Raw genomic sequence first — 23285 nt, forward strand, 5'->3', positions numbered from 1 at the left:
CAACACATATCAGTACTCCAGTGGAACGTAAGATCACTTACAGAAAATAGGTTAAATGAACTAATATCTTTTATGAATAATAAATCCATTGATATTCCTTGCCTCCAGGAAACTCATTTAACCCAAATTCAACAAATTAAGTCGCTGGGATATACCATCCTGAGAAAGGATAGATCATCAGAGAGAAAAGGAGGTGGAGTAGCCTTAATAATTAATAATAACATAAAATTCTGTGGAATCAACTTTCCAGATTTTGTAAATGACGTTGATGCAATTGGTATCAGTGTTTGGCTGAATAATATAAAAACATACATAATAAGCTTTTATAACCTTAATGGCCAAACTACAGATGTCATGGATTTCTTCAGTTATATAAATTAATTCTAATATGTTGAAAAATATTTGTGGAGACTTTAATGCCCACAGCATGTTTGTGGGGGAATAAACCAGTAAATAAAGGTGGTAATTTAATTTAAAATATTATTTCAAATAATAATTAATTAGCTGTTGCTACCCCCCCCCCCCCAAACATGAATACATATTTCAACCCCAAAAGCGGCAGTTTCTCTACAATTGACCAACAAATTGTGTCATTAAAATTTATAGTCCATTTTGAATAAAATTGATAGTCTATGTACAGACCACTGCCATAGTTTGCCCCCTAAATGAACCTGCTGAAACTATCACATACGTCCAAATATATTAACACTAAAGCAAATTGGCCTATGTTCGAAAATAAGCTAAATGATGAAATTACAAGTTTCACCTAAAATTCATGTATTTCAAATGCAACAGCTGACACACATGCTGAATTTTTGGCATCCTTACTAATAAATACAGCTAACCATGCTATCCCCAGGACAACACCCAGGAAAACCTTCCTCAAACACATTCCCAAAGCATGGTGGACAAATGCGTGGTTTAATTGACTATATCGTCTCACATCTCTTCTATTATACAGAAGGCTATGTCTGTCTTTTTTCTGTGTTTTTACAAGTGTCCTTATCCGTTTTCGTGTATCACTCGAATCGTTGTAAACGTGTAATGGGATATTTTCACTGTGTATTTTCCTACGACACCTTAAGGGTTGAATTTGTTGGTGTATCACTGGTTTTATAATGTTAGGTTCCTCAATTAGATTGCAGAGTGCCACTTCTTCTTCTTCACTCAATGGGAATGTGAACATTACATTATCCACATTCTCATCAATAAAATCCTAAAAAAAAGAAAAAAATGGTTTGTTCATAGATTCATGGTTGGGGGTTGTACAGTAGAAGCAACTCCTCTCAATAGTAACCTTTTTTTTTTTGAGAAAAATTTTTTTGACTTAAATGATTGAACAAAAAAAAAATCAGAAGTTATCAATGGTCTTTTTTAATACATTATCTTTATGTCTATCAGATTGATCGTGAAGTAATAATTTTTGTCCATTACATGTTATACAAATTTCATATATTTTAAGTCTTTTTTAATTTTTATGTTTAGATCGGGAACCTTGCTTGGATGACTCGCACTAAATCACACCTGTAAGACCAAATATGAGACGTATTAAATTTATTTTGTATTGTTTAAATTTTTTGCCTCTGGATCTTTGCATATGCACCACAAACGATGACCCTATAGTCAATATGGGGTCTTATATGTGACTTATAAAACTGGAGTAAGGTTTTCTCCTTACAACCCCAGGGTGTGGAAAAGTCTTTTTAGTATACTTATTTTTCTATAGCATTTTTTGGTTGTGTTTGAAATGTGGAAGTGGAAGTTAAGTTTTTGGTCAAGTATGAGACCTAGGTAATTAATATGATTATCTTCTGGAATAGTTCCACCAAGAAGGGGATTACCGGCATGATTTTAAAAACAATCAGAAATTAAACTATTTTCAAATGAAAGTGCACTAAGAAAAATTTTTCACCCCAGATCATCTACATGAAATTTTCTGGGGTGAATTTTCAGCAGGAATGGAATTGTCTTCGGGGGCTTTCCATGGAAAAGGGGAAGGGTATTTTTATATGAAGACAACTTTCTAGGGTGGAATATTTCAATGGGTGAAGGAAGTTTTCTTAGAGGGGGGAGCCGGACATTTTAATGATAACGATAGCCTTTAATTTCCGAAATATAATGTATAAAAACATAAAAAAAAATCTCTTTGGTCACTGAATCATTTTCTTGTTTTGGAAGGCTTAGCATAATGGGTTTTATGAGGTGTGGAGGACAAGTGGCACCATATGTAATTTCCATCGAATATTACGACGGGAATTGTGTCCGAGTGAGAAGGAGGCGCAATTGGGTATGGGGCGAAATGATAAGAAGAAGAAGAATACGGAGAATTAATAGTCTTTTTGTTCACCATTATCCATGAATAAACTGATCTAGTTGATGGAATGAAGTCCTATTCCTACAAGTTAAGTTAGAATAAAAGAATGAAGTATAATGGTATGGGTTTTACTCCGACCAGTAATAACATTTAAAATGAAAAGGGATAATAAGGGTCTAACTCGTAGCACTCTGCCTGATGGTCCCAGCTCTTCTCGAAACTATACCATCTTGCAACTGAAGCAGTTTGATCTACGAGATGCATCTCCTCGTCCTTGGTTAGTGGTACAGTATCCCAGATATCAGTTGTTGGTTTTAATTCCACTATTCTTGTTTTCTTCTGTCGTATTTTCTTCTGAGGCTTGAAATGGTAAAAATGGTTTTATTTTCCATGGGAAATATTCATTATTTTATATAGTTAAGACTATGTCAATTTTTTTCCCACTCAAAACTTAATTTCTCTCTTTCTAGCATTTTATTGGCTTACACTGAAAATAATTGAACAGAAAAAATAAAAGCCTGATAAATATTTACTAGTTGGTGTGAGAAACATAACGCAATGTTTTGTTAATCACTATAAAATACATTAATAAATATCTGTCGAGGAGGTATCATTCCCCTATCCAACATTATATTGGCTTACACTGAAAACAATTGAACAGAAAAAATGAAAGCCTGATAAATATTTACTAGTTGGTGTGAGAAAGACAACGGAACGTTTGGGTAATAGCTATAAAATACATTAAAAAAAATATCTGTCGAGAAGGTATTCTTTAACTGAATCCCAAGCTTCTGAACCCTCGTGCAACTGAACCCTGTTTAACTGAACCCTCATGTAACTCAACCCTCGTGTAACTCCACCCCATTTAACTAAACCCTGTGTAACTGAACCATCGTGCAAGTGAATCTCCGTGCAAGTGAACTCTCCGTATAATCGAGTCCTCGTATAACCGAACCCACATACAACTGAACCCCCCTTAGCTATCTGATAAATGGTGCTTACCATAGAAGTTGCAGTTAGCTCGCTACAAGGTGCTCGTGGTGCATAGTGAATTACGGTTTCTCTCGTCGAATTCATGTCAGTGCTGCCTGTCTCATGATTAAGCTTTGTTCGTTTTTGACTTGACATCTGAATATCCAAGCCCTGGAAATAAAAATCAACTTCAGTCTTTTCTAGTCACATGTTTACCGGGGTATTAAATAACGCCCCCCACTATCACATTAAAAGTACTCTAAGAGATCCTTCTGACATCAATCCAATCCCCCAAAAAATATTTTTTCAGAGATTTCTTGTTAAAAATTTTTATTTCAACTCATTCACATGGGTTTTTCACTAGCAACTCGGCCCACAGTACAGCACTATAAGTACTCTAAGACAACCCTCCCCCCATCACCCCATCCCCCAAAAAATATTTATTCAGAGATTTCATGTTAAAAATTTTTATTTCAAGTCATCCACACGGGTTTTTCGCTAGCAACTCGCCCCCCCCCCACGATCACACTATAAGTACTCTAAGAGATCCGTCTGCCATCAACCCACCCCCCAAAAATATTTATTCCTAGATTTCTTGTTAAAATTTTATTTCAAGTCATCCACATGGGTTTTTCGCTAGCAACTCGGCCCACAGAACAGCACTAATAGTACTCTAAGAGATCCTTCTGCCTTCAACCCATCCCCCAAAAAATATTTTTCAGAGATTTCTTGTTAAAAATTTTTATTTCAAGTCATTCACACGGGTTTTTCACTAGCAACTCTGCCCAATACAGCACTAAAAGTACTCTGACAACCTGCACCCATCACCCCATCCCCCAAAAATATTTTAAAATGATCTTCTCATTGAGTTTGCTTAAAGCGTAGTGAGATGCAATCTCACAGAAAAAAAAACAACCTTCTAATCAAAACAGCTGTTATGGACATGTGGAATTTATCATAGCTCGCATATTTACGGAAAAGTTCACCTTTCTGTGTGAAAGTCAAAATGATAAATAATTCCGTGTGGAACTCAGTGCTAGGAAATAAAAAACGATTATATTAGTCGAGGAGTAAAGTGTATTTACTTACCATTATAAATCTCTTACTCTCCATTTAGAATGAGCGAATTGATTCTTTAGGTTTATTAGAACTTCTATTAATCAACTGACTTAGAAATGAACGACTTGCTCGCAATATATACCAAAAGAAAGAAAAAAATAATTATCTCAAGGACGAATGTAAATTACTCTTTTTTATTTTTAACCAATCACCAATCAACTTATCGTATATTGAGCAATCTCCGCTGTCTCTGATTGGCCCTAAAAAATGTATGTTGCCTCAAAAACTACTCTGGTTGAGTTATATAATCTCGACTATACTCTCAAATCATGTTGGACCACTTTATAGGTTGCCAGCTTTAATAAAATGTGCACGTGAAGCTACGCTTCACATTCTTGTACAGTTGATATCAGTAACAAAAACCTAGTCTGGTTGTCTTATACAACCATGACCATACTCTCAAAACATGTTGAACCACTTTATAGGTTGCCAGCTTTTTTTAAATGTACACGTGAAGCTACGTTGCGTATTCTTGTGAAATTCCTAGTGCAATTGATATAAATAGCAAAAAAAAAACAGTATGATTGTCTTTTACAACCTTGACTATTGTTTCAAAACATGCATGGGCACTTTATAGGTAAAGGCTTTGCCAGCTTTGTTGCAATGTCCACGTGATACCACACTGTATATTCTTGTAGGGTTCCTTGTAGGGTCTGGATCGCGTATATAGATACTACTTATGGCCATGAATCCTTTGTTGCATAAATAATACTTAATATCTTTGAAATTCATAAAACTTACTGTTTATTTCTTCTTCTTTTAAGTTCATGTTTTTTTTTTCTAGAAAATTCAGAATACGTCAATTGTTTTAGGAGGTGTCTCCATAGCTTTACGAATATAGAGGCATTTTAAGTAAGTATTTCTTTGAAGTAACTCTATTAGTGAAAGTGACCAATGTAGATCTGTTGCGACGATTATATTTATTAATATTTTTTTTCTGCACTGAAGACGGCTCGTTTTATACAGGCGATATGTCCATATTGTTTTGTTTGTTTTATTTTATCTCTACTGGACTTAGTCTCGTTTGTTTGTTTCTTCATTGAGTTTTTCTCTCTGTTCTTTCTCATGGCTGGCCAATTTGGCTGAAGATCTTCCACAGATAGTTTCATAATTACTAGAGTGATTAGAGCGAGTAAAGAGAGTAATTCTAATGCCTAGAGGATAAATGTAGAACCTAGATAACCAAACATGACAAGATCAATCTGATGCGACCGGATCTGAACTAAGCATGGGTTTCTGTTCTGTTTTTCTGAAGAAACAGAAAAAAAAATAAACAGGGCTTTAATAAAACAGAACAGGTCAACATAAAACAGAAGTTCTGTTTCTGATCTGTTTTTTGGTAAAAATAGAAAACAGGTTTTTTTTATATTAAAAACTGCTGTTTAAACAGCTGTTTTTGATCAAAAATTATATTTGTCTTGGGTAGTGCTTTTCTGTGGCGGTAACATTTTTGAGAAAACCTAGTACTGTTGCAGCATTTTTTCCGCAAAAAAGAGCAGTTCTTCTAATATAGGGGCGAAAAATTATCTGCGCACACAAATATCGCTATCATTTTTGTCTTTATGGTTATTTTTCTTCTGTTTTCCTGGTCCGAAAATACACTTTTATGTTTATAATACATACTAGTTATTTGAGACATTTTGAAAAAAAAATTCAGCATGAAATTACGCCGTCAGCTCAAATTCATTAGTATTTAAGCAGAGCATATAGTTGATTGGAGGGGGGCAATTTCCCCCTCCAGACCATGATTTCCCCCCCCCCCCTCCCACTCTATCTTGATGTGTGGAAGTCATCTTAAACAAAAGTAAGAAAGAAGAAAAATGCAGCTATTTAAGCTGAAACGAGCAGAACCCAGATTTGAGGCTGAACCTTTGAGTTGCAGTGAAAATCGAGCCTCGATAATTCGGTGGAACGATATGAGGATCAGCCCTAATCACATCCCGCACATCAACAGGCTGCGGAGGATCTAGGGTGTTATTCTTAACGCAGCATTAGAAGGTTGTATATTTTCTAGTATTAATTGAAAAAACTTATTCCACAAAATAAGTTTTTCAAAGAAAAGTAAAGAACTCCATTAAACAAAAAATAAGCAAAAATAAAATTAAATAATCTACCAATCGTGAAACTACCACAAATCAGTATCGATAAATAAATGAAACCCAAAACGAACAGAAATTACAATAATTAACCGAGTCAAACTCAAAACGAGCAGAAATTAACATGAGGTGGGCTCAAAACCCCTAAGCCTTCCCAAGGCTAGAACATTATTTGCACTTTACTGAAAAAATATAAATGTTATTACTTTTATAAATTTAGTAAATAAAATAATATTAACATTTTGATTGCTGAATATCAGTATATGTATATTAAACTGACAATGCACATTCATTTGTATTTTTTTCAGTAAAGTGAAAATTACATAAAATAGGACTTAGCCACGTGACTAAACTTAGCTATATTCTAGGTCGTCTAAGGCATATCACACACCTTCCTCTCAATATCACCAATTTTACTATTTTACTATTCTACAGTAATTCAAAAGCCATTATGCAAGAATTTCGCAAAACCCAGAAAAAGAACTATGCTTTTATGCTGCACGCTAAAATAAGCCCAGAAAAAGAACTAATCACAAATATTATTTAGCTACACCAGTTTCAATAATGGAGACCAGGGTTGCTAACGTCAGTAGGATTTTACTAGATCTAGTAAAAAAAAAAATCTGATAAATTTAGAGGATCTAGTAAATTTCCCGAAATCAAGTAAAAACTAGTAAAAAGTCATGATTTATAATAAACAAAACTTTTTTTTTATTTTCCATGAATTCGGCGGAAAAAATTATCGTAAACATATGACAATTTACAATTTTTACTTGTCTGTTTTACAATTTACAATTTTGCTTGTCTGTCTCAGAGAGAGACAAGCAGTCACCTATTTTCATAAACAGACACATCACTTCCGGCGTCTAAAGGTCGACAAAATCAGCTTTCTATGTATCAAATCTTACCAACTATAAATGAAGCTATAATGACACTAGGATTTGGGATGATTGGGAATCTATTGGAATCAAAACAAAAACCAACCGCCCAAGGTGATTAGGTGAATCTCCTCAGTTTGAAAATTTGTATTGAGGAAAAAAGAGCCTGGTGAGAGAAATTAAAAGTAAGTAGAAATGTAACATTCTATATATATTATATATATATATATATATATATATATATATATATATATATATATATATATATATATATATATATATATATATATATATATATATATATATATATATATATATATATATATATATATATATATATATATATATATATATATATATATATATATATATATATATATATATATATATATATATATATATATATATATATATATATATGTATATATATATATATATATATATATATATATATATATATATATATATATATATATATATATATATATATACATACATACATACATATATCTAGGGTGTATCTAGGGTGTTATTCTTAACGCAGCATTAGAAGGTTGTATATTTTCTAGTATTAATTAAAAAAACTTTTTCCACAAAATTACTTTTCACAATCTAGAGGGCAAATTTTTCTTTTTTTTCCAATGAAAATACAAAATAAGGCATTTGTCAATGAAAATACACCTCCCCCCCCCGAAATTATTTTTCGATGTTTGGGAGGGGGCTGAAAAATCTAGAGGGCAGATGTCCCCCTCTAACAGACGCCACTGAGTGGAACATAGCATATGGAGAAAAAATTTCAGCGATTTTTAACAACATACACCCTTTAAAAAATTTGGACACAAATAGTAGTGTTTAATTTAGTTTCATACCTGCTCTTCGTGCTTTTGTTGTTTAACATAGCATATGCAGTTTGAGCATTTATATATAACTGAATTTCAAGAATACAAGATTGGGACAGGTAGATACGGCTACAAACTTGACTGAAAACCGGAACTAGATTAAAAGGAAGTCTTATTATCAAGAGATGTGCCGATAATTTTAAAGGACCGGAGATATTTCAAACAAGCAGAAAAGGTCTTTTTTCACTCTCTGGTCTGAACAATTTTGTCAAAGCTTAAAATATCTTAGCGATTCAAGAAGCGAGGAGGAAAGTCACAACCAGGAGGTGTAATTCCCCAATAAGGTATAGGGGGAGGGGGAGATAAGTTATCAATATACTTTCAAAATTGAAAAATGGTGTGTATAAACTTTAAAAACATACAAAAAGATTGGCACATTACTAAAGGCCTGAAATAGGAGACATAATTAATCAAGAGATCTAATTTAACACCCAAACTAAAAAGTAAGAGAGAAAGCTCAAATTTTCAAAGGTTAAAGTCGATTCAAAGAGCAATCAGTAAGAACAAAAAGGAAATAATATTATTTCTTTCAGCAATCAACCAAACTTAGATTAAAAGAGTTTCAGAAAGACACCACTAACAACTATTCTACAGTAATTCAAAAGCCTTTTATGCAAGAATTTCGCAAAACTTACATTCATCCACTTTAATCGAGCAAGGTCGAAAAAATCGATATTGTGCTAGTAGGCTGTAAAATGATAAGTTGGTTATAAGTCCATTATATTGTCGTTTCTAAGTCACAAAAATAATAGAGAATTGGAGCTTGACAAAATGGCTTTCGCGTATCTGAAACCAACCTTTTTGCAGAATCAACTTATCATTAAAAGAAAAAGAAAAGAAAAAAAGAAAAACGTGTTCATTCAATGTTTACCATGAGAAAGGGACTAAGACAACGTGAAGATGCACTTAGACTTTAAACAAAGGGAAGTTTTGCTGAATATCCCTCAAGGGGCTAAGGGAATAGCATTCCAGCCGAAGGAAATTTAAGATAGCATTAATAATGAAGAAAAATTATTGGAAACCTTAGGAAGTTGCTTAGGAATTTAATAGTCAATCAATCACAAAAAAATTAAGTTGGCAAAAGATGTAGATAAGGTTCGGACCTTTTATGCACGGATCCGTTAAGTTCTTCAGTGTAGGCATTTCTAGATGGCAATACTTTTGTGGAAAGTATTAACTAGTTCAAACGGCCATTGCACCTTTACTTTTAGCTGAATTAGGTGTAATAAATGAATATTACTCACTTTTATACATTCTTACAAAACATCCCCCCCCCCAAAAAAAGGAGCAAAAGGAATTACATATACTCTTAATGAATTTTCTTACGGAATTTTACTCAATCCTTAACTTATAACTTGAATTTTTAATATTCTATCAGGACCCTGTAATCACAACATAAATGCCAGGATTTCAAAGTTCATGTAATTCAAAAAGGGATTAACTCCTACAGTGTATTTGACAACACTTTGTTTGGTGTCTATGACATATACAATCAAAATAAAGTCTCAAAATATTTTAACGAGAATAATATTTTATTTTAATTTTATATTAAGTATTTATTATTATTTAGTAAGTATTTATTTTAAATTTTATAATTTTATTTTAAGTATTCAGCAAAATCAAAGCAGCGGATTAAGTCACTCATTAAAAACCAAAATTTGATTTTCAAAATTAAGTCCACCTTCTTGACGAGTACCTTCAGAAGCGTCACTAGCCAAGATTTTTTTTCGGGCGGGGGGCAGCAGTGAATACTAACAACTGTTTTCAATGATATTGTAATTAAGATTACTTTGTTCTTTTTTTTTATCTGCTTAGACCGCGAGCTTTTCCACATTCATTTTGCCCATTTATTTAAGTGATACGAGAATGAGATATTTGAGAATTTTGAACTTACAAAATAATTTTTACATCATAATTTGAAATTGTGTCGAAGCGTGGTTACGTGTCATGCGATTTCCAGAATTGGAGCGTAAGTAAAATGATGGAACTCAGTCTGTCAAGCGTATCAAATAGTGTTGCTTGATTTTTTCAGCTAGGCAGAATTAGGGACTAGGAGTCAGATGATAGTAGGTATTTGCGTGTTAGCAGTGGCAAATCCAGAGAGGACCCGGCTCCCCTCCAAGATTTTTCTGGCACCCTCATTCCTTACTTTTTTCACTCCTTCGTTTATAATAAATTTGTCAATTTCGTTAATTATTGGTACCTTTGCAGATTGGGTTCCCCCCAAGATTTTGCTCATTGGTGGCCTTGTCACATTAGGCCTCGCCAGAGATTTTACTTTAGATCAGCCCCTGAATGTTTGGACGGTAAAGGTACAGTTTAATTCCACTAAAACGACGTATTGCTTACTGTATATTATTCCATCACTTGAGCAGGAAAGTTGCACAGTTACTGTCCAGGAGAAGCAGGATACAAACAAATCACTTATTACTGTGTATCCTGGTTCTAATGGTAGGGGTAGGGCCTCTGTCTCCTACATTACATGGGAAATAATTTGTACCTTTAGCCGCGAGAACTTTAATCTAACTGTTATTATGGAATTTATGCTGCTAAATAAACATTGACTTGATACGACTACCGTGCTGACCTATACATGATCTACATAATCAAAAGCGTGTCCACTCGTATTCTAAAAAAATTTAAATCAGTAACAATTTCTATGATAAAGCAAGTGCATGCGTTGGAGAAAGTACTTTCTGCCGCAAAGCAACGAAAATTTTAAAAATAAATTGTCAAAAAGTACAACCTATCGTCGTAACCTATCCTGTAGAGACCCTTAAATATACAAGTATTTTAATTCACAATTTTATTAAAAGTATCTTTTCGTGCTGTATTTTATTTTAATACTTTTTTTGTTTGAGTCAAGGGATTTTGCGATTGTTTCTAAGAGTCTTTTTTTTCTTAATAAAAAAAAGCGTCAATTGCGATGAATCAGCAATACTATATCTGTTTCCTTAAATGCTGGTTTTAATTGTGGTTCAGTTGGCCCTGTCTTTGAAGTGGAAAAACTCAAAATTTTCAAGTAGATATGCAAAAACTAAAAATTTAGTTTTCGCCCTAAAAACCAATACAACCAAATATTATTCAAAAATTTGTTGTCTTTACCAAGGTCCCCTTGGTCCAATCTAATAATCTTGAATGTTTGTCAAACTGATTGAGGATAAAGTATTTGGCCTTTCTTTTCAGTCATTTTTTTCCGATTTTTTTTCCTCTTAGTTTCATTTTGTCCAGTGTATATGCTCAATAAGTTGAAGACGACACAAAACGAACTTGACTCTGTTTTGGGCGCCATCAATCAAAACAACAGTCTTTTTTAATAGTTTTGTCTTCATAGAGGTCCTATTGGCGTTGTTTACATTCGCTGTATTAAGACCACAGTATATATAATAGCAGTATGATCTTCCCTATCCCACACATTATAAAAACCCGGACCGAGGTGCGATTGCTCCAGAGAATGTATAAACCAGTATAAACATAAGCGACATATATATATATATATATATATATATATATATATATATATATATATATATATATATATATAATATATATATATATATATAAAAAAATATATATATATATATATATATAATATATATATATATATATATATATATATATATATATATATATATATATATATATATATATATATATATATATATATATATATATATATATATATATATATATATATATATATATATATATATATATATATATATGTATATATATCAAGATTGAAGGGTTGATTGAAGCAAACGTCAGGCAAACGTCTAAGGCCTCCTTAAGAAGTACTTGTACAATCTGTATAAGTTGGTTTTCGGATGGTCACAAGAGGGTATATATTTTCTCTTATGCCAAAGCTTAAAAAAGACTATAATTCATGGTAGAGACTGCAATTAGCCAGTAGACTTTACGATGATAAACTTTATGCATAGTATTTTATGTGTACCCTGTTTCATCAAACAACTAGGGAACTGAACATAAACTTTCGGGATTTTTTACGGAGGGAAGAGGGGAGTGAAAAAATTCATGCCTGGGCAAAGGGGTGAAGTAGGTTTTCCTATTTTCAGAAAAAATGGGTTATGTCCCCTCCCCTTTTTTTATGCCAGTCATCCAAAAGACTCATTGGCTAGTTAATAATGTTATCAAACACAGTAACAGACAAGACAAGTGGAATACCGACTGAACAGTGCTAAATTAAACAGAAAAGAACATTTGAAAAAACTTAATCCAGAGGGGTGAAGAGCGTTGGATACATTTCTTTCTTCCGAAGCTGATCTGAAACACTGCTTTTGGTCGAAATGATTGAGTCATTCAAACTTTCTATCAATCACCGTCAACGCTTGATTCAAGTGTCAAACAGATTCTTAGACGGTCAATCATGATTGAGTCAATCGATTGACGGAAGCTGTTGTTCAAAATGAATGACCCTCTAGGGCCTACTTTAGAAATCGATACTTGTCGTATTGTATCAGGTCATTGTTTTCTGGTTAGTGATTGGCATGGTTTTACGGACACCAGGACGGGGATTGAATAGGTGTGGGGTCCTCTCTATGTGTTAAATTTTATTTAAAACGCATAGTAATTACGCATAGTAATTTATTACGCATTACGCATAGTAAAAATTACGCATAGTAATTTACGTACGTAAAGTTGTTCAAGTACATAGTGCAAAATCTCTGTTTTCTATGTTATATAGTATATATTATATTATAATAAGTGCATTAATAGATCTCATCCAGCAATACAAAAGTAAAATAAATATATTTTTGATTATTTGAATAACTCACAATAAATCAAAAGCAATTTACTTTCAATTTCAAAATCTTTTTTTGTTCAGTTTGATGGTAACGCATGACCCTTTCAAATGCGTGGCCTGATATAGCCCAATCGCCTTTTATCCGGCCTTGATGGGCACTTAAAAGGAAAAAAATAAATTAATAGATAATTCTTAAAAAAAAAGTGGACGATGGGTGGAATACGCACGTCGGAGAAAAAACAAGGAAAAACGGAAAAAGGCCCAATAATATTTGATATAATAAACTACAGATAGTTCAAACCAGAGACTCGTATAAAATTTTATAAAGTGGGGATTTACATATGATAACATAGATTGTATTGACATTCATTGAATATATAAACTAGTTGAAAATTAACCACAACCCATAGTTACCGATAGTTTAATAACTTGTTTGGAAAAAAGTGGCTAATGAGATACATGGGCGCCCATAGACTAAATTTTAGGGGGGGGGGGGCTTACCTGGTCTAATCAGCACTTCCAGTTCTGTATAATTGAAATCTCAAGACAAAATATCATAGGCAGCGCGATAGCGCTGCCTAAGTAAAGAGCGATATGGGCACAATGTATTGTTTTTTTAGGCCAGGGCACTTCTTATAGAAAGAAATGTTATAGGAACGTCAAAAGAGCTTATGGAGGGCAACCCGCTCCACCTCCCCCACGTCAATAACTTTCCCAAACACATCCAATCAAAATTTTGGGATGGTCAATTCGTTCAGTGTAGTTTTAAAGTCCGCAAATTCTAACTTTGAGAATGACAACCCCTCCCCCACAACCCTCAGAGCGAGGGTTGTAAGTTATGCCCTGTGGGGATATAAGGTTTTTTATATAAAGGGCGTTCGTATAAACCTCAAAGGTGGTTCATTTGATTGGTAATAAAAGTTCTACGGGCCTTTTTAACAGTCAAAAGTGATTGGAGGTCATGCAGCCGCCCCCCCCCCCCCCATACACCAATCATTTCCCCAAACACATTTAATAATGATTTTTGAGATAGCCATTTTGTTCATTGTAGTGGAAAGGTCCAGAAATTATGTCTTTGAGGATAACTCCCCCCCATATAGCCCTCCGATCATGGGGTGTACGTTACGCCGTGGGGGCATATAAGGTTTTTATAGAAATGGTGGTCGTATAAACTTCAAAGAGGCCTCATTAGATTCGCAATCAGAAGTTATAGTGCTCTTTTTAAGAGTCAAAGCGATCAGAAGGCAAATAGCCCCCCCCCCCACACACGTCGTATTTTCCAGACACGCATCTGATAGAAATTTTAAGATGGCCATTTGTTGTCGTAGAAACTTTGAAAAGGGCTCAGTCGGTTGGTAGTTGAAATGGCTAGCGCCTTCTTTAATAGTCAAAAGTGATTGGAGGGCAACCACCCTCCCACGCCCATCAAATAAGATAGATCGATAGTTATTCAAAAGTCCGGAAAAATTCAAAAATAAAGATAAGATAGTTATTTTGTTTGACGTAGTTTAAAAGTCCGGAAATTATGTCTTTGAGGATGAGAACCCCCTCACAGTCCTCAGGGCAATTGTTGTAAGGTATGCCCCGAGGGCATTTAAGGTTTTTATGGAAACAGTATTCGTATAAACTTCGGAGGGGGCTCATTGGATTGTAAATCGGAAGTTAACGAGTCAAATTTATCGGAGGGCAGCTATACCCGCCCCCTCCACGTCGTATCTTCCCCCAATGCATCCGATAGAAATTTTAAGATTGTCATTTCATCAAAAATAGTCCAAAGATCTCATAACACAGCCTTTGGTGTCGGCACAACCCCCAAAAGTATAGGGTTAGGGTTTTAAGTTATGCTCCGGGGGGATGTAAGGTTTTTATGAAGAGGTGGTCTTGTGAACTTTAGAGGAGGCTCATTTGATTGGAAATGCATACTTCTAGTTCCATTTTAAGAGTCAGGCGTGATGGAGAGAAAATAGCTCCCCCCCCCCTCTCCCTGATATCCTCTTTTCCCCAAACACATTCGATCGAAATTTTGAGACAGCCCGAAATTTTGAGACAGCCATTTTGTAGCCGATAGTCCAAAGAGAATATAACAATGTCTTCAGTAATCAAATATATGAGAATCTATGAGAATGTGTGAAAAACAATCTATGAGAATGTAGACCTTCAAAAAAGTGACAAAGTAGTATTTCAAGGATGATTTATATTATTAAGTTAGACCTTGATGAGCACCTTGTGGGGAATTTTGAACAAACCAGAAAGCACTATGGACATAATTTTTGAGACGTAAATTCAATTACGGGAATTATGACGCTAAGAGTTTCCTGGTGAAACTTCTAGGAAGTCTTTAGGGGGCGTTCCAATTAAACGAAAAAACTGTATACATGCAGGTTTTCAAAAAGGCATATAAGCAATATCATAGGCAGCACCACTCTATAATAGCTGGAAATATCATTAAAACATATGAAGAAGCAAATTCGATTCAAAGTTAAAAGTTCTAGGGTCTTTCTAAGAGTAAAAAGAGATTGGAGGGCAATCAGCCCGTCTGTCAAGCCGATTTATTTCCGAAACACATCTAGTCAAAATTTTGAGACAACTGTTTTGTTCAGCATTGTAGAACGGTCTTTAGGGACATTGGGCATGTCAAACCCCCACAAGTATGCCAAGTTTTGGATTCTTAAAGGAAAAAAAAACATAAAACATTATTTTTCTTTTTCATGAAAGTCACTGTCAATAAAAATGAACAGCAATTTATCTAAAAAAACTTTTTACACAAAACAAGTTTGTCAAAGAAAATTAAAGAACCCCATTAGGCTAAAACCGGGCAGGATTGAAGTCAAGTAATATCCGAACGTAAAACTACCACAAATCGCAATCAATAAATAAATGAAACTCAAAATGAACAGAAATTACAATAAATAGCCGAGTCCAAGTCAAAAGGAGCGAAAATTAACATTAGTAGGGTTGATAACCCCCATGCCTTCTCAAGACCAGAACATAATTTGCGCTTTACTGAAAACAAAATATGTTCAAATGTTTTCACTTTTTTACTTAAATAAGTAAAAAACTTTTTATTCGCTTTTTTACCCATTTTTGATTTAAGGAATAAATATCAGTATAGGTAAATTAAACTGACACTCCGCGGTCTTTTTTTTCTTCAGTAAAGCCTAAGTTATGTTATGTTCTTGAGAAGTCATGGGGGTTGTCAGCCCTAGTAATGTTAATTTTTGCTCGTTTTGAGTTTGAATCGGGTATTTATTATAATTTCTGTTCGTTTTGAGTTTCATTTAATTGTTGATAGTGAGTTGTGGTAGTTTTACGCTTGGAAGATTATTTGACTTTATTTCTGCCCATTTTTGGCTTAATAGAGCTCTGTACTTTTCTTTGAAAACTTATTCTGTGGAAAGTTTTTTAAATTAAAACAAATATATGACACCGTCATTCAGCCAGGGGGGGGTGGCGACCCACCTTGCCCCCTTATGGGCGCCCATGATTAAATATTGTTCATTTAAAGATGGTTCAGGAATGACAACTATTATATAGAATTAATTTTATAGTAAAAGTTTATTGCTTTTTGGGTTTTTTTATTTAGATTTTTGGGTATTTTGAAAAAAATGTTTATAATAAATGGTGAAAACTTATAAGAAATTTTGCTTAACTAACTTCACTATTTCCAACAGTAGGCTTTACAAAAAGTGTGAATCAATCCCGCCTCCGTGGGTCATAATGAGAGAAAGGTTGAGATGGCTAGGGCCCGTTTTGCGGATGAAGGATGACAAATTGTCAAAGATTGTCCTTTTCGGCCAACGGTCTAGGGCTGAACGAAAAGCGGGACTTCCTCGATGGGGGCGGGATTATGTCGTAAGGAAATATTTAAGGGAAATAAAAACTTTCTGGGAGGGTATAAAGAGGGAGGCTTTGAATACATTTGGATGGAGGAGGATCGTGCGTAACTGTGTTGGCCTCGGGTGGCTTGGTGCTGCGGTGAGCTGTTAGTGCTAGTAGTATTATCATTATCATGTTAACTAGTGACAAAAGTTCAGAGGCTTTATTTGGTTTAGATGTTGCTAAACCTATACTCCTCTTGTCTTTTCCTTTTCTTTTTTACTAACATCACTTATAAATGGACTTAACTTGTGCATTAAGTTTCTGGAAGCCTGACAAAGTTACTGCTTACTTTTCAATTCATTTTTTATTAATCTCTAACGATTGGTAACTTTCGAACAGAATTAGTTTCAGATAATATTTTTTTTAGTTTGGTTTACTTGTAAAACAACACCTGCATTACATATTAGTTGAATATAACAATGAGATAAAACTTATAAACTCTGGAGGAAAAATCCTTCAAAGGGCACAAAGAAAAGAAAAAAAAGTTAGAAAAAAAATTATCGTCAACTCTGTTTGGCTTAAATTTCCCCCATTCAACCCTATTCCGAATACTGTTTTCCCTAAACCTCATAAAATATAAATACATATTTCTTCTGATACAATAAATACATATTTCGTGGTATTTCGAAATATGTATATACATATTTTTTTGTTGTGGTTGTTTTTATCACTTCTGTACATGTCTTTTATGTAAAATCTATTAATGTCACTTTTCTTTTATATGATAAGAAAGTAAATAGCTGAGAAGTAAAATTCTCAACTAAAATATGTGTAATCCTTGTATCAGTTGACGTCTTTCTGTGTAATGGCATTCATTTTTACATAGAAAGTCGTTGCATCAGATCAGCCTTCTTGTAATTTTAAAGTTAAAATAAAAATCAATTGTTCTTTACCTTAAATTAGTTTTATTCTCCATAAAATTGTTGTTTATGCCTCTTGTTTTTTCTCCCCTTTTTACATTTTAAAAGAAATAGAACATTTTAATTTTTTCAATAAATTACCTTTTTTGATCATCCCTCTCTAAACGATTTTACTGCTCAATCAAGCTCTTCTGCCTGCACAGCTTCTACTCCTCGGCCAAAAAATCGCATCATGGGTCAACAAACAAGAAAATAAATTCGAGACATTTTATTTACTTTATATCTTAATAAATATTGAAAAGCTTATTTAGGTAAAACTTTATTATTCCGGATTCTTATAGCTTATCATGTACTTACTGTTTGATGTTCCTAGAGTCAGGAATCGCATAAGGAACGCTGATAAAAAGGTTGAATCAGTTGGGAAGGAAATTTTGCTCAAATTCATAGTTCTGGAATCCTAGTGTAGTTTTTTTTATGTTAGAAAATGAAGTACTGTATCTTTGCGCTCATTAATCTATACTGCTAAATTAATAGAATAATAATTATAAATAGACCAATACGTCGAATATGTTAAAAGTTTAAAAAACTTTTCAAATATTAAAATTTTGGCATCAAAGGAGTACGACAATTTAATATCTAAAAATAAAGTCAAACAAACAATTAATATATAAATAGTTAGTTTTGCCAAATATTAGTAAAGATGTTAAATATCATATTTGTGAATATGAAGGGAATTGGTAACATTGTTATAAGTCATCAGCTAGTAATGACACACATTTTAAGTTGACTGACTAAGTTGAAGGCTCGGACTCACACTGAATTCTATTAGGAGGAGGAGTTGTAAATCTTTCAATTTTAGCATTATTGCATCTTGGTTTCCACATCTTTGGATTTGAACTTCGTGCCATTACAACCTTAATAGCCAAAAAAAATGTGTAATATTTTTAAATTTAAATGCACTGGTGAGTAGCGGTGGGGAATGGGGAAACAACCTGGTCATTGTCGGTTTTTAGCTTCTCACAAACACAAGTAATACATTTCTAAAGTTTAAAATCTTTTCTTGTAGCTTCCTCAATCGCTTCAGCTCTGACAAAATCGATTTTATGTACAAAAAAGTGTTTCGTTCGGATTTTTCATTTTTCTGCCATCTATAAAAAAAACTAACAGATGTTAACCCTCATTACTGCAGGGAATTGTTACACATCAAGTTTTTATGTCAACTATATGTAAACAGAGAAGGTTTATCTATCAAATATAGAAATATTTTAAAACAACAAAAATTCTGCAGAAAAAATGTATTAAATGTGCTAAAATTATGCTATTAAAATGAATTGTGAAAGATTTAAAAAAGGGTTTTTCACACACGAAACTGAATAAGAAGCTAGTTCTGTTTGACACTTATGTTTTTTGAATTATCTATTGAGTTTTTGTCCTTTTGACAACCTGGTTGCACAGATTGACTTACGACTTCTCTCAAAATTCTCATCAACTGTCCTTAAAAGTAAGGAGTCGTACTTTTAAAAGATTCAAAGTTTCCCCTGAAACTTAGTTTTATGTCTTAATCTCTTCCTGTGTTATGTCAGGACAATTTTGACGGACCTCGCATATTTCAATTTGGAATAATTATCACCTTCATATTGTCTGAAAATATCAACTTAATAACCTCAACCGTTCATGAGATAACGCAAATGCACTTTTCTCTGACCTTCATGTGCACGAGTGTATTGTTTTCGTTCGGCCCCCTCCTGACCATTTTATGGGTAATGTCAATCGAATACCAGTAAGTTTTTGAAATATTGAAGTTACGCCATTTTTACATTTAGCTCAGTATATGCTGGCAGTTTCGCTGAATTTTCTATATAGATTCACTTACAAATAACGGAGAGACCCTCAAAAAATTGAGTCATTTGGAAAGGTGATGTTGCTGGTCGACGAGTCCAAATCCTGGGATTCAGATTCGTCGCAGCATTGCATCTGAGCGGCTATTGGTCTCTACTGCTAAAATCATAGAAGTATAACTATAAAATAATCTAATATTTCAAATATATATACACAAAAATTGCTCATAAAGAAAAATGAATTGCCAAAGCGATATTTTCAGTTCATAATATTTTGTCTTTATTAAAGAGATAATGACCCCTCCCCTCCCCCCAAAAGAAAAATACTGTTTGACTCGTAAAACGTAAAAAATGCATATAAACAAATTTTTAATGAGTTTTTTCAAAATTTTTAGTTTATCCCTGAAACAAACCTTGGATCTGATATGTGAACTTTTTTGGAGACTCGTAGTTGTGAGCATTTCAAGTTCTTTCCCTCGATTTCTTCATTCAAAGTAGTCTCTGATCATTTTAAATTTGATAGCCTAGAGGGGTTGATTTATACTTATTGTAGTTTGTAAAATACTGTCTTCTTTTTGCTGATGAGTGCATCTTTGATTTTTAGATGTTTCTTTTTTAAATGACGTAGGTTAGTATTGGTGTATACAGTACTTTTATACTGAGGATAACTTCTAGTTGACGGAGATCTACAAAACCCCAAAAAATTGTGTCTTGTTTTTATTGAATATTAAAATTTGGAGCAAGGTGGAAAAATCGTATCAGAATTTCGTCCACAAAAGTCAAATTTGCCCAATTCCCCCACATAGTTTTTCCAAGAGCACAGGCGCGTTGGCTTTGCTTGAATCAGAATAACAGAATACGCCTCAATCTCTAAAGGCTTGTTAGACTTCGTATATGAAGAAATTCTTATAAAGTCTCTTTTGCAAAGAAAAAGGTTTCATATCATTTTATTACCACCTTTTTAGCACAACTAATATCTATTTTTGACGGATATTTTCAATTCTGTTGTATTTTGTTGGTATATTTGATGTATAAACCTATAAGTGCATAAATATGATGCAGTAATTAGCAGCAGCATCTGTCGTTTATTTCAAATTTTTTTTTTTAAGATGGCATAAAAGTAAATTACAATTTTTTTTTTTTAAAAGCAAAAAATAAATTTATATGCCAGATGCATTAGTATGAATAATATTTTTCCAAAATCGATTGAGAAACTTTTCCTATGGTCCTTATTTGATCATTTTTTCCTCCCAGAAAATAAATTTGGCAGTTTTGGAAAAAAAGGGCAAAGGGTCTTGTTTTGATTGTTAAATGATGGAACTACTCTACTGAAATAGTTCGCGAGGACTTTGTTGGTCTACTAGAAGTAGAGGATGCTTTGGAGCAGCGGGTTAAAAGCGATGACCCACAATTACCTATAAAAAGAAAGGATATTAAAAAAGAACATGGTAGGTGTTGCTTTCGACGACAGGTCAGTGAAAACTGGCACTGCTAGAGGTCATGAAGTAAAGCTTAAAAACGACATGTTGGGTTTTTTTTTTTTTTGGTTTTACTAGGCATCTAATTGCACCGTGTACAAATTATGCAATAAAAGCTACCTTATGGCCTTGAGTCTTTTTTAAAGGACTTAACAATATTTGTCTCAGGAAACAGCAAGAGGCAGAATTTTTTTTAGTAAATGCAAGAATGTGCTGAACAGGGGGTCCATACGCTTCTTATAATAGTTAATACAGGTTGGTTTCAATGGAAAAAGCTATCAAAAAGAGCGTTGGAGAAGTGGGTGTTCCTTCTTCTCTTGCTTATCAACCACCCATTAAGCATAGAAGTTCTGCTGGATACGCTTACTAAGAGAATAGCTGCAAAAAATATAAGGTATATCACAAGATATACCGACATGTATATCTTGAGCGGCATTCTTTAGAACATGGGTCGGCAACCCGCGGGCGGCATGCGGCCCTTGAGGCGTCTTAGTGCGGTCCGCAAGATCCTCGCTGCAACGCATCTGACGGACTATATTACACACCCTACCAATACTCAACAGAGTGAGAGTGGGTGCCATCTACCATTCTTGGAAAAATCCGTAAACACTAGCCTAGTTAGTTTGATGTTCAACCATCTAGACGAATTATTTTGGTATATTACAATTTTTGTTTTTGAGTAAACCAACCTCAAAGTTTAGGAAATACCCTCAAAAAACATTTTGCCTTTAGATTTTCTTTGTTTATTCTTATTTGGTTCAGTAAAATTTAGTGCTTTTGGTACCAAATGACAGCCAAATTATCTGGTCATGTTGTGGCCATCTTGTGGCAAAATATTCAAAAAAAGTAACGCATGATTTTGTAGATGGGTGTCATCTGATATAAACCAGGATATCATCTTGTAGATGGGTGTCATCCGGACTCAAACTTCTGGAGTCCGGACCTGAAGTTCCATATACATTGCACTGCATTGTCCATCAAGAAGCATTGTGTTGCAATGTTTTATCGTAGAGAGAAATAATGGATACCGTTATATCTGTTATTAATTTTATAAGAAAAAATGATCTTACTCACCGCCAGTTTAAAAAGTTTTTGGGAGATGTGGAAGCCGAAAATGTTGACGTGATGTATTACTGTGAAGTAAGATAGCTAAGCCGAGGATCAGTGCTTCAGCGATTTTTTTTTTATTTAAAGAAAGAAATTATATTGTAACTTCATGGAGATGAAAGGAAAGGTAATACCAGAGCCTTTTAGATCTTGGGTTTTTGACTGATTATGGTTGCAGCGGCAGTTGCAACCTAGTAAAGAGCGAACGACAGCCCGTAGTAACCAAAAGTTTTTTTGTTTTTTTTAACTGCCTTGTGAAAAAAAAATTTGCCCTGTGACACTGATTCAGGAATAGTAACTGTTATTTTGGTTTGTCTTAAAAGTAAAAGTTTATTGCGAAAAGAAATTTATGGTGAGTTCTAAAAAAGCCTGAACCCCTCGAAAATTACGTCAGATCAATATCAAAAGTTTACCATTGAAATCAGCATGGTCGAAAACATAGGGAAATTACAGTCCCCCTTCATGAAAAACAAGGAAAATATCTTTTGCATCGGTAGCACTGATCTGTCTCCCTTTTTTTCTTTTCTTTTTCCAGGCCTAGTGGGTTACCAGAACATCATAGGGAGATTGTTAATGGCTCATTCAGAAGCTATTTGTAATATTTACGTGCTTTTTATGAATTCCGCCATCTGCAAGCGCCATATGACACTAAAATGACACTTTTTGTCCCATTTCTCAAGGGGTGGCACTAGCAGGCTACCAGAACATCGTAGACAGATTTTTTTATAGTTCATACAAAAGATATCGCTCATATCTACGTTCTTCCTCTAAATCCCACCATCTGCAAGTTCCAAATGACCCTAAAAATGACACTTTTGGTGCAATGTCTCAATTGGAGAAGCTGGGGCTATTAGGCTAGCAGAACTTATAAGAGTTATGTTTAACGGTTTTTTGAATCTATTGCTCATATCCATGTGCTTTTTTTTTTTTATCAATTCTACCATTCGTAATTGTGATATAGCACTGAAAACAACACTTTCGGTGGAAAAGCTCTGAAGTACAAAAGAGGTACTACTGTAATAGTAATGTTCCAGAACCCTTAACTGGTGGCTTACAAGAACCCCTCCCGTACACTCCCCC

The 23285-nt window shown here is 33.8% G+C and overlaps 1 long non-coding RNA gene across 3 annotated transcripts in view; it reads left to right on the plus strand.

Moving 5' to 3' along the window:
* LOC148941479 (uncharacterized) overlaps positions 1-23285 on the plus strand; it is a 52038-nt gene that overhangs the window by 12318 nt on the left and 16435 nt on the right. For 2 of the 3 annotated variants that reach the window (XR_016143264.1, XR_016143266.1), the window contains exons 3-4: positions 5190-5257; positions 10490-10590. This is a non-coding gene — a long non-coding RNA (uncharacterized LOC148941479). The remainder of the gene's footprint in view (positions 1-5189; positions 5258-10489; positions 10591-23285) is intronic. The other variant, XR_016143265.1, reaches the window with a different exon arrangement.

This window comes from Artemia sp. Qi Xiang Cuo, chromosome 18 (assembly GCF_049724085.1).
Source record: "Artemia sp. Qi Xiang Cuo chromosome 18, ASM4972408v1, whole genome shotgun sequence".
Classification (NCBI taxonomy): domain Eukaryota; kingdom Metazoa; phylum Arthropoda; class Branchiopoda; order Anostraca; family Artemiidae; genus Artemia; species Artemia sp. Qi Xiang Cuo.